The sequence below is a fragment of the Microtus ochrogaster genome, unplaced genomic scaffold, assembly GCF_000317375.1.
Source record: "Microtus ochrogaster isolate Prairie Vole_2 unplaced genomic scaffold, MicOch1.0 UNK24, whole genome shotgun sequence".
Taxonomy (NCBI): domain Eukaryota; kingdom Metazoa; phylum Chordata; class Mammalia; order Rodentia; family Cricetidae; genus Microtus; species Microtus ochrogaster.
Genome location: NW_004949122.1, coordinates 3,721,207 through 3,733,272, shown reverse-complemented (window position 1 = coordinate 3,733,272; position 12,066 = coordinate 3,721,207). Strand labels below are relative to the sequence as shown.

General features: G+C 41.9%; 1 protein-coding gene across 1 annotated transcript in view; it reads left to right on the top strand.

Moving 5' to 3' along the window:
• The first annotated feature begins 11,736 nt into the window (after positions 1 to 11,736).
• Positions 11,737 to 12,066, top strand: part of Stag1 (stromal antigen 1) — a 335,960-nt gene continuing 335,630 nt past the window's right edge. The window contains exon 1 of the mRNA XM_005367800.3: positions 11,737 to 11,920. The gene's annotated coding sequence lies outside the window, so the exon portion shown is untranslated. The remainder of the gene's footprint in view (positions 11,921 to 12,066) is intronic.

The window sequence follows — 12,066 nt, the reverse complement described above, 5'->3', positions numbered from 1 at the left end:
GAGTTCGAGGCCAGCCTGGTCTACAAGAGCTAGTTCCGGGACAGGCACCAAAGCTACAGAGAAACCCTATCTCGAAAAACCAACAAAAACAAAAAACAAAAAAAAAAAAACCCTGGAAGCAGCAATAAAACAGAGTAGAATAAATTGACTGCTAAGTTCTACCCAACCGCTAATGAAAAATGTCCAGAGCCAAATAGATTCACTTCTTTCCTTCCATTCCTCTTGCTTCCTTTCTTTTGGTTATCTATCTTTTGATGATCATAGGGTATTGGTATAATCCATTATTATTGTGTTAGGACATACCTATCTATGTTCTCTAATGTTTGTTTTATGAAGTCAATATACTAATATCTGGGGCATATTTTCTTTAAAGTTTATCTTTTTTCATGGATTTTCTCTTTATTAATATGTACTTACTTTCTTATCTTTTTTACATAATTTTGGATTGTGATCTGCTGTGTCAGATATATTGCTGTTTTTGTTGTGTTGGGTTTCCATTTATTTGGAATATTATTTTTAATCTTTTTGGCAGTGATATTAGTGTCTTGTAGAAAACAAACTATTTCTTGTTTTCTAATCCAATTTGTCAATCTATGTCTTTTAGAGAATTAAAACATTTATATTCTAGATTATTATTGACCAGTTTTTGTCTTGTTTCTTTTTCTTTTTTTTAATTCTTTTATTTTTGAGACAAGGTTTCTCTGTGTAGTTTTGACTGTCCTGGAACTCGCTCTGTAGACCATGTTGGCCTTGAACTCAGAAATCCTCCTGCCTCACCCTCGTGGAGTGCTGGGATTAAAGGTGTGTACCACCACCACCTGGCTTAGTTATCATAGAAATGTATGTGTCTGGTTGTGTTGAATATTCTATACTTTTTTATTCCTCCATCTTAGAGTTTTTCTTTTTTTTTCTTGAGTTAACAACATTTTATTCTTTCATAATTCTCATTTACCTTCTTGTCTTCTATTGAGATTAGTCTTTTCTGAGATCTCATAATTTTGTATAGCTTCCTTCTTTGTGCAGTATTTTCCACAGTGCTGGATTAGCAGTCATGACTAATTTTCATTTATTGGAATTATTGTTTGAAATTTATTTTTAATTCTTCTTTAATGTCAAGGTCAGTTTTGTTAGATGAAGTCAATGATAGCAGTTAAAAGCTTGAAACTTGTAATTTAAAGTTTTACTGACCTTGAGTGTCTATGTTAAGAAGGTTGCTCGGCATCTTCTTGCAGCTTTCTGTTTCTTTGTCCTGTACTCTGGGCATTTTAAACACAGTACGATAGAGAGGATCCTTCCGGCTAGATTGTAAATGCTCTTATGTCTAGAGCCTCCCCTAAATTTGGAGACTTATTTCACTACATGGGTTTCACTAAATTTATTTCTAATTTTACTAAATTTCTATGACACTGAATTTGAAAGCCTGTCTCTTCCTCATGTCCCAGAGGTCTTGGAAGTGTTTAGGGCCATTTCAGAAAATGTTAGAAATGCTGGCCTTATCTCAAGCCAGATTTCTTTCAACAGTTTCTTAAAAAAAGAAACTGAATTCAGAAATTCAAAGAACAATTTTTAAAGCCAAACATTCTAAATCAAATAATCCAAAGAGCCGGGCGGTGGTGGCGCACACCTTTAATCCCAGCACTCGGGAGGCAGAGGCAGGTGGAACTCTGGGAGTTTGAGGTCAGCCTGGTCTACAAGAGCTAGTTCCGGCATGGGCACCAAAGCTACAGAGAAACCCTGTCTCGAAAAAAAAAACAAACAAACAAAAAAAACCAAATAATCCAAAGATATAATTTGAGACTTATATGCTGAGGAATAATGGTAAGAGGCTATTAAAAGCCTTCGTTTTTCATAATTAAATCATTGATTTATTTTTGGTGTTTTTTTTTCAAGTTTCTCTATATTAACAGCCCTAGCTGTCCTGGGACTAGTTTTATAGACCAGACTGGCCTTGAACTTGTAGCGATCCACCCGCCTCTGCGTACACAGTGAAGTTCATGGCATATGACAGGCTCAGGTAGTGTTGGCTGGCCTTGTGTGTTATGATGGCATTCACATGCCAAGAGTTTGTGTTTGTCACTATGGCACAGGTGCTGCCAGAAACACTTCTGAATCATTGTTTGATTTTGAATTAATTTTTTTGTTCTTTCACACTGAGAATACTTTATTTCCAGATTTTTTTCCCCAATACCCACATGTTGCTTGCTGCTGTGAGCAATGAAGACTTGATCTAAAGGAACCCAGCTGGGAAGCATGGGTAGCGAGAATTGACCTAAACTGGATTGATATGGCCAAGCTCTTAGATATATTGATTATTTTATGACTGGGTCTCACACTGCTTAGAACTCACTATGCATACCAAGAGGGACTCAAGCTCATGAAGATTCTCCTGCCTCAACCTCACATGATCTGGCTTCTATACCTCCTTATTGATCAGCAATAGTATGTGAGCCCTGCTGGACAGGATGCCAACCTAAGGCAAAGTGAGTCAACAGCTGCCCAGAAAGGGATGGGAGCAGCATCTCCACCAGGAAGCACTCAGTCTTTCACTACTTTTGTTTTCGAGGAAAGGAGACAATTGTTACTTTTAGGAAGAATGAGAAAATTTTCTCAGTATCCATTCCCCATACTCTTCTGGGAAGGAGGATGAGATGGAACAAAGACTAAGCCACTTCTGACCCCTTTCTGTTTGTCTCATTTTCTCTGTTTTTTCTTATCTGTATGATTCAACAAACTCCTTGCTCCATGCAACCAGTTTATGAGGCATGCCCCAAATCTATGGGAAGCATGAGGCTTCTGTTCTATCGCTGGGTAAAATACTCTTTGTTACCAAGTCCACTTGCCACCACCAAACCTTTCTCTAATTTGTGTTTTTTCTCATCTGAGACAGGTCCCTTGCAGCCCAGGCTGTCTTCAAACTGTGTAGCAGTATAGCTCTCCTTGAACTACTGACCCTCCTGCCTCTACTTAAGATGCTGGGGTTAAAGGAGAGGTCCACCTTGCTCCACAGGGTCTCACACTATTGGTGGGCTACCTGGAACAGACAGAGTAGATTACAGGCTAACCTTCCTATATAATAAGAACCTGCCTCAAAAAATACAAATTTCAACCAGGTGGTAGTGGCGCACACACGCCTTTAATCCCAGCACTTAGTAGACAAAGGCAGGTGGATCTCTGTGAGTTCAAGGCTAGTCTGGTCTACAAGAGCTAGTTCCAGGACAGGCTCCAAAGCTACACAGAGAAACCCTATCTTGAAAAACAAAACAAAACAAAAATCCAAATCTCAAGGTTAAGTCCATTTTCCCATGCAGTTTTTGCGTAGATTGAGTGCTAGAATACACTAGAGATGCCTGGAGAGTTCTGAGTAACTGACAATGTTCTCCAGCAAAACAAGAAAATAAACCTACAAAGAAAATAAATTCTAGAAATGAGCTGTTCCTGCCTTGGAGAATAGTAAAGTGAGGCCCTCAGTTGTGTAAAAGGAGAAGTTGAGTTAAACTGAGGCAAGGAGTCTGATGTGTTGGGGAAGGTACTAAGCCACCAAAGAGGGCATCTCTACAGAATCGGACAAATGAATAAACAAGTAGAATATATACGAGGAAGCAATCTCAAACTCTGGGAACAGCAAAAACAATATGTTTGTGATCTAAACGTGAAACATTTAGGGAACTGGTACCAAGGGAGCAGAGCAAACTGCATCCTGTGCCCTGCACATTTTCCTAGAGTCCCTATCTGGTGGCTTTGATAGTGCACCACAGGAGAGTTCTTAGACCTAATACACTCCTTATCCCTCTCAGAAAACATTTTAAAGGACCTTGTATATACAGGTTTATAAATAGAATTTACTGATAACTCACAAAGATATTAATTTTAATAATTCTTTGATTACATACAAAATTTCCATTTATTAAAAATCAAAGTAATTTTGTATACTAGTGAAATGGCATGCTTACTAGCTTTACACAAAGTATTAAATCTTGACTGAATAGTTATCATTGGATATAGAACATCTTAGATGTTTTTCAGAATTGATATCCTTATTTTATAATTGCCAATTCTGAGAATGCTGATTTGCACAAATATGTACTGTAAAATAGTAGATGTTTAGGACCACTTCAGAAACTCTTGGAAATTAGATGTTCTTAACCAAAATTCATTTAATGATTTTAATTAAATTATTTATTTAAAATTATTTTATGAGTGTTTTGCCTATACTTATTTTGTGTACCACATGTGGGCCTGGTGCCTGTGGAGGCAGCAGAACTCTAGTCCCCTGGAACTAGAGTTACAGGTGATTGTGAGCTGCCATATGGGTGCTGGAAATTGAACTCAGGTCCACTGAAAGGATAACCAGTGATCTTTACTACTGACCTATCTCTCTAGACCCCATATTAGTTTTTTTATTTAAAACTCAAGTCAGTAACTCAATTGGTAAATTATTACTATTATTGTGTATACACACACACACACATGCATGGTTTATGTGTGAGTGCAATAGTGTGGTTTACAGGCTAGAGAACAGCTTCGTAGAATCAGTTATTTCCTTCCATTATTTCGGTAGTTTTGAAGATTGAACTTAAGTCATCAGGTTTGCACAGCAAAGCACCTTTACCTACCGAGCCATCTTTCTAACCCCAAATGCTTATTTATTCTTTTGTGGTTCTGGAAATGAAACCTAGGATCTGTGTATGCCCAGCAAGAGATCTACCACTGAGCTACATTCCTAGCCTCTGAAAGAGCAATTAAAACATGTTGTAATACAAAAACAATACAGAGCTATGTTGATACTTACATGCTAGAGAATGATGGCAGGAAAATATTTAAAGTGCTTATTTTCTGTAGTTAGATTTTGTTTCTATAAGAGCAGAACACTAGCTGGGCAGTGTTGGTGCGCACCTTTAATCTCGGCACTTGGGAGGCAGAGACAGGTAGCAGACAGGGTCTCTGTGACTTTGAGGCCAGCCTGGTCTACAGAGCAAGTTCCAGGACAGGTTCCAAAGCTACACAAAGAAACCCTGTCTCAAAACACAAAAAAAGAAAAACAAAACAAACAAACCAACAGAGCAGGACACTTTGTATCTATAATCCTGAACTTCCTAATGGCTGAGCTGAGGTTGAGTCAGGCAGCAATTGTTGATGGTATATTATTACACCATGCATGGTGCAAAGTGTACATGTCATGTGTTCGCAACCAAGGCTGCAGTGAAGTCACACAAAGCAACACAGGCACATGCTACCATGCAGCTCTTTTAAGAGGTCCTGCCATGAAACACTTAAACGGTGTTGATAAAAGCTGACTGCATGCTTGTTTGTTTTCAGCCATAGCAGGAAAAAAGTTGTGCTGTTTTAAAATGCTGGCATTCTGGTCCATACTGCCAGGGCAAACTCTGACTCTTTCAGACTCAGGCCGACTGAGTGTGGTCTGTGAGCAGAATGCTGCAGCTTGCTTGCTGGCAGGGACCTTGAAATGCCATAGAGTTGTGGCAATAAAAATGGCTACAGCCGTTACCTCCGCCATGAGGCTGGAAAGCTAAGGAATGGGCTGGATCTAGCCGGCGAAGCCACGGCTTTAATTCTACCCATATCCCTCAGTAATTTAAAGGCTCATGTTGGTCAGAAAAAGAGAGAGATAAACGGGAAAGAGAGATTCAAAGACAAAAAAAAATCTCTAAATGGTTTACAGTTTGTTAAAAATATATGTAAGCTAAAGGTTAAAGTTCTTAAAGTTAAAAAAATGAAAGAAAGAGAGTAGTTGGGTGTGGCAGTACACACTTTTAATCCCAACACTTGGGAGGCAGAGGTAAATTGACCTCTGAGACTTCAAGGGGAAGAGGTGGATTGACCTCTGTGACTTCAAGGTGTGGTGGCACACACCTTTAATCCCAATGCCTGGGAGGCAGAGAAAGACAGATCCCTGAGAGTTCAAGGACAGCCTGGTCTACAGAGTTATTCCAGGACAAAGATAAACAGTAAAAGTAAAAATAAAAGAAATAGAGGTTAAAACAAAGCCACACAAAGATGGAAAATACACAGAGAATCTTGATACTGTATGCTATTATGTTCTCTTTGAATTGTTTGAATGCTGAGGAAGGAGCAACAACTGCTAAAAGATATTTATTTATAAATGCTGCTGAACTAATCCAAGATAGATATATTGAAAATACCTTGACTTCAGAATTTGGATCTAAGGATATGATACCTTGGAAATGAGATTCTTCTTTTGTTTTCACAGAGGATGAGACCCTGTGGATTGCTTCTATCCCAATATGGTGTGATAGACCACACCCTCCTTAAAGGTCACCGTGAACACCTTCAGAAAATTACTTCATCCAACAGGTTATACCATGAACGACCTAATTAACAGTGCCCCTATATAGCAGGAAGAAGTTTGGAGAGAAATAACTACGTCCATTTTCCCAGATATTGTTTATAAATGTTCTTTTACATTTAAAGGGGGATATGATAGAGATATGAATAATTTGCATTGGTATGGATTTGACTTTATTGATATAAATTTAAGGTTAATCTTGTTATATGTATATGTATTTCTGATATTAAGGTATTGTGATTGTGTAGTGTATATAGGTTGTTAATGGATAATCATCAATAATAGTCAAGCTTGTAGTCATGTTAGTTAGATTTTATAGAAGTGCATAGATATATTTCAGATAGGCATTCTTCATATCTTTCAAAGACTACAGAATATGGCATTTTAAATGTTTTAATAACTTAAGGCTGTTCATGACAGTGAGACATGTCTGCTCCTGGCAGCATCAATCTACTTCAAGAGGAAGATGGGCATTGAAGAGGCTCCTTATGGAGTTTGATAGCCATTTGGGCAAGAAACTGCTCTAGCCTGGACTGTTGCATAAACTAGACACAGAGAACCCATAGAGAGAAGGACTGATGAGCTTGCCTAAAGGTGAGATGATCTTTTGGTGTTCCTGATTCATGAAAGAGTCTATGAGACATTTTGCAGGACACAGCAGATAGTGACTGAACTGCATTTGAAATTTCCTGCTTCATGGAAATGTCTGCTGGAAACTATGGGCCTGTGTGCCAAAGATGGATGCCCCAACAGTACAGAGGAACTTTGGGTGACTGTCCAGGCAGCGAGATGTCTCTGTGATAGAGTTTTTAAGTTGCTTACTTCTCATTTACTTAGGTAATATCATATCGTTCTGGAGTCTTTGATGGAGTTGAAGAATGGTTATAGTTTTCCTTAGTTATGATAAAAGATAAAATATATATAAATATTGTAACTGTAATTCTTACTTTATAACTGTTTTGCTATATGCAATTTTATTATGTTAAAATGAAAGCCTTCTTTTTTGTTTAAACAGAAAAAGGGGAAATGATGGTGAAGGGTCATCTGTCTATTTGTTACTTTCATTGGTTAATAAAGAAACTGCCTTGGCTTTTTGATAGGGTAGGATTTAGATAGGTGGAGTAGACAGAACAGAATGCTGGGAAGAAGGGAAGTTAGGAAATTGTCATGCCTCTCCTCTCTGGGTCAGAGGCGATGGAGCCAGCTGCCAGGTCAGACACGCTGAATCTTTCCTGGTAAGACACCACCTCGTGGTGCTACACAGATTATTAGAAATGGGTTAAGCAAGATATGAGAGTTAGCCAAGAAGAGGCTAGATATAATGGGCCAGGCAGTGTTTATATGAATACAGTTTGTGTGTTGTTATTTCGGGTGTAAAGCTAACCATGTGGGAGCCGGGCAGGACAAAAAGCAGGCCTGCTTGCCTTATCACTACAAACTCACACAAAGCAACATAGGCACATGCTACCAGATACAGCTCACTTTCATTAAGTATTTGACTTTGAATATTTGATCTTTTCATATTAAGAAACCTTTACTGTTGCCAAATTTTGCATACATATCCCCCATTCAGTTAACATCCATTATGTGGTTGTAACACACAGTTTAAGATGAGTTCCAGGGAAGAACATATAATAGCAACATATCCTCCTTGCCTGAAAATTGGCTTTTAACTTTGAGTCTACCTATAATTAAACACAAAAGACTTCTTGAACTATTTAAGAGGATGAATAGAAGGTGAAAAAGAAGAATGATGGTAATAATGGAGAATTATAGTATATTAAGTTCACACCTGGGGGCTTGCACTTGTTTTATATTTGTAAGAAAAACAAAAGAAGCTAAAATTAATATTATTAAACATTGGACCAATGACTATGAGCATAGTTCTTTCAAAGAAGGATTTGTCTGTATATATGTGCGTGTATGTACATGTGTGTTGAGACAGGGTTTTTTTTTTTTGTTTGTTTGTTTTGCATAGCCTTGGCTGTCCTGGAGCTTGCTTTGTAGACCAGGCTGGTATTGATCTTTCACTTGTAGAGATCCACCTGCCTCTGCCTCCTGAATGCTGGGATGATTAAAAGTGTGCAACACTTATTTTCTTTAAGACAAAGTCTCATTGTAGCTTTGATTGAACTGGAACTTGTTCTATAGACCAGGCTGGTCTCTACTGTATCAAGAGGTTCACTTACCTCTGCCTCCCCAGTGCTAGAATTATAGTGCACATCCCAAGTCCTTCTTTCCACATGTCTTGAGTAGTTCTGGTTCTCTACGTTTAGGTGATAGAGTTTTTGCCTGTAACAGATTTACTGATTCTAAGGTATTTTGAATTCTTCTTGTTATCAGGGTTGGGTCAGATTTGATCACTTTTGGAAGAAATTGTGGCTTGACTCTCAAAAACAAGCAACAGTTAAAATTATGACTTAATCCAATCATGGACAGTAGGTTGGACAGCATGACATATCGCTGCCACCAGTTGGCAGCAGTGGTGAATTGCAATAGTAGAAAAAAAGGAAAATGATTTATTTTTTTGTAATCTAAATAATAACAAAGGTCTCGAGTGGACAAAGGGAGTGGAGAAAATGACAACTCTCATGATTCCCAAATGCTCGGATTCTAGGGAATAAGAGAGTGGCTTGGTTAAGAGCATTGGCTGCTTTTTCAAAGACCCAAGTTCTATTTTCACCATTTATCTTGTGGCTCACAACCATCCATAACTCCAGGGAATCTGATGTTCTCTTCCAGCCTCCTTGGGGACAGGACATACACAGACATATACAGGCAAGACAGACAGACAGACAGACAGACAGACACACACACACACACACACACAATGGGAAGAGGTGGGAGAGGAACTGGCCATTGGAAAGCATATTGAATGACAACATGATCAGGCACAGAGGGTTTTTTATTGGGGGGGGGGACCAAGTAATTATGTATACACAGCAGTTCAATTAAGATGTGTAACAAAAAATAAACAAAATTCAGATTTCTGTGAACTCAAAGTCTGCTACCCAGGTCCTTGGAGAGATTATATATATATAATGCTGGTCTAGCACAAGTTCCTGGGTTGATCCCTAACAACAAAGGAAAACTAAACTGCCCCCAAAACAAAAATAAAAATAAATGTTGGTTGGGTGTAATTCAGTTATAGAATCCATACTTTGTGAGATCCTGAGTTCAATTTCTAGCATTTGAGAGTAGGGACCTTAAAGATAGAAGAAACAACACAATAATATAGTATTGCTATATGTGCAGTTTAATCCAGCCACCTTATGAGATACTACGGTTATTACATTTTACAGCTAAGGAAACCGGCACAGAGATTTGCCCGAAGCTACATAGCTGTTCATAACAGCCCCGGGTCACAGCTCACAGCGCATTCCCTAACCCGCTGAGATCAGTGTTATTGAGAAATCAACTGCCGGATGGAGCTACCTGGAAAGTAGCTGAAAATAAGGAATCCTCGTTAAGGAACAATTGGGAACTAACAGGTAACTTGGGGGACTTTGAAGGAGCAACAATATAGTCAAGAGGAACAGAGAATTGGGGGTTGAACTGTGGGGTAGAAAAAGACCAAAACAAACAAACAAACAAAAAAAAACCCACAGCTCGCAACTGAATCAGAAGACAGGGAACGATGTAGGTACAGATCTAAGGAAGTAACTTAAAAGGAAAAAATGTTTGAAGGGAGGATGGGGTCTGGGGTAAGATATGACCACCTACCTCCCCCACCCCTCTTTGGGCAGACCTCACTGCAACACTCCAAATCCTTCTGCCTCAGCCTCCCAAGGCTGGATTAGAGCCCTCACCGCCACACTCAGTCTGTGACGTGACTGCCTCTTTTCAGATATGGCGCAGGTAAAAGACATTGATAGTGCAGCAACGCGATTTTTTTTTTTTTTTGGGAAAACTTGAAAAAACAGAAAGGAAGAAGCCAAAGGATAAAGACAATACTGACGATATCCTAGAAAAGGGGCATGGCATTCAGGAAGGACAGGCTTGAGTTAGAGATGGGGAAAAGGCAATGCCTAAATTTGTTGAGATTTTTTGAGATCATATGACTACCAATATATTAAGATATGAGATTATAGGGTCTTTGCCAGAATCCCAGATTCAAGCTTAGGCATCTTTATTAACAAGGCAAGCTAGAAACAGGCTCTGCAGAGAATAGACTAAGTCAATCAGAGACTATTAAACGAGATGTTTTTCCTAAAATTAATGTATCTGCACAAGGACCTCCAAGAATGTATACCAAAGTTCCTCCAGGGAAGTGCAACGCACCTGGCAACCTTTGGGCTAGATACCAGAGACAGTTGACATACTCAGCTAGCTAGCTAGCCCTCAACACTAGAAACGGGTTCACCGTTTCTAAGGCAATATTAAAAACGAAGCTTCCTCCTCCAATGAAGAATTGAGTAATAAGTGGGGCTGATGACCTACAAGAGCAAGAATTCATTTCTGTGGTGCAAAGTTGTAAGCAGGCGGAAGGTCAGGAGATTTGGTCAAGGATAGGCAGAGCAGGGAAGGGGTCACGATCTCGTGACTATTTCCCTTTCGGCTGGGATTCATTCGCACGTCCATTTGAGCACCACAGAAAGTAGTCCCAGGCTGTGGGAGGAGACTAATTCCTAGCAAAGTCTCTACATTCGCAACGTAGCTCCATCGATCTCACTCACTAGCCTTTGCTGCCGCCTTACGCAAAGGCTGCACTTCGGAGAGAATCTGCTTTACCGAGGCAGGACGACGCCAATCGGCGTGGAGCGGCCAGTGTTCCGTGCAGCTCCGCGCCAGGGGCCGTTCCAGCCCTCGACACCTTTTCACCCTCGTTCAGGGAAGGCACCTCATCAATAATAAAGCGCGAATACAATGCAGGGTCGGAGGCCCCGGCACAGCGCGGAGGGAGGGAGGGAGCGGCGCTCGCTTAGCACAGCACTCCCGGGGAACGGCGGGTGTGGGCGGCTGGCAGCCCGGGGGCGGGAGCGGCCTCGGCGGAGGAGCTGGGGGCGGACTCCTCCCCGGGTCTCCGAGCGGCTCTGAAAATGGCGGGCGGCAACCCAGCGGAGCGGGTCGCGCAGGCGCCGCGGAGCCCGTCCTTCTGCTCGCCTCGGGCGGCCCACGAGCTGTCCACAGCGCCCTCATCCCGAGGTTTGGGCGCCTCGCCACCGGCACAGCCACGGTCGGGCTTTGAGCGGGGGCGGGGCCGCCACGCAGAGGCCACGTTTCCCGCCCCGCTGGTGCGCGTGCGCGCAGCCCGGAGGCAAAGCCGCGTTAGCGCGCGCCCCCGGCCGAGGGCCCCCCGCCTCGCTCGCGCCTCTACTCCCTCCCCTTTCCGGGCCGACCCGACCTGTCAGCAAGGCAGTGAGCCCCGCGGCCAGCAGAGGGCGGTCGGGACCCAAGTCTGCAGCGGCGCCATTGGCGTGTGGAAAATGCCACCAGATGGCGGGTTAGGATTGCAGCTCCGTTGAAGGCGCGGCCCCCGCTCCCGAACCCCCGGCGACCACCCCGTAACAACCCCCCCACATCGGGAATAACACACCGGAGACTTTTGGGGGGAAACTAGGTCGACGGCCGACAGCGCCCGGATGGGCAGCTGAGGTGAGCGCAAGCGGCGGCGGCAGCGGCGGGGGGCGGGAAAGAGGGGGAATGCGGCGGCAGCGGCGCGGGGGCTGGAAGCGCCGATCCAAGATGGAGGCCGGGCGAGAGAGCCTGAGAGCGCGAGCGGCGGGCGAGCGGGCGGGCCG